The sequence below is a fragment of the Panthera pardus genome, unplaced genomic scaffold (assembly GCF_024362965.1).
Source record: "Panthera pardus isolate Hobbes unplaced genomic scaffold, ASM2436296v1 HiC_scaffold_10, whole genome shotgun sequence".
NCBI lineage: Eukaryota > Metazoa > Chordata > Mammalia > Carnivora > Felidae > Panthera > Panthera pardus.
This window is the reverse complement of record NW_026526655.1, coordinates 48,969,640-48,970,400: the sequence shown is the minus strand read 5'-3', so window position 1 is coordinate 48,970,400 and position 761 is coordinate 48,969,640. Positions and strand designations below refer to the sequence as shown.

General features: G+C 30.4%; 1 non-coding gene across 1 annotated transcript; it reads left to right on the top strand.

The window, feature by feature from the left end:
* The first annotated feature begins 302 nt into the window (after positions 1 to 302).
* LOC128772722 (U6 spliceosomal RNA) lies at positions 303 to 405 on the top strand. Its single transcript, XR_008416888.1, has one exon. It is a non-coding gene; the product is annotated as a U6 spliceosomal RNA (small nuclear RNA).
* The last annotated feature ends 356 nt before the right edge of the window (positions 406 to 761 follow it).

Genomic DNA, 761 nt, shown 5'->3' with positions numbered 1-761 from the left:
AGTTGTTAAAGGTTATTATGAGGAGTAAGCAGGGGCTATGTGTAATAAAGTATGAAAGATTTGTAGTTTCTTACAAATTTATTTTGAGCCTTACGTGGTATATCCAGTGACAGTGGATATATTGTTGGAACTCAGAAGAAAGAACTTCAGTGAAGCTACTGATTTTTAAATCATTGACAGATAGAGGTCAGTTCAGGTCTTAAGACTTTCTGTTCTATTTCTATAATGTTTTCAGTGAATTTTACATTCATTTATTTTTCCAACTTATAGTATCCTTCCTAATTTAAAAATTAATTTCAATGGTACTTGCTTTGGCAGCACATACTCTAAAATTAAATGATTCAGAGATTAGCATAGCCTCTGTGCAAAGATGACACAAAAAAGTAATTTGAATAATCATTTATTAATACATTATAAACTCATATATATGTGCATACACACACACCATGTTTGCCTTGATGGAAGCATATTGTTTAAATTATTCCTTTTTTCACATTTTTATCACATTGCATTTCTTAAAGCATTGATCCATATCTTCACAATGGAACATCAAGGATCAGCAACATCATGTATAACCAGAGATGTGCAGAAAGAATGAAATCATTTCAAGCAATCACGGTTAAATTGGTTGTATCTGGATCTTTGCTCAAATGTTCTTTTAAACTATTGCGAAAAGAAAACTCAAGAACAACCACCTACTTATGGAATTGAGAGATTTAGTATACATTCTTTTAAAAAAAGATTTAAAAACCTGATGTTTT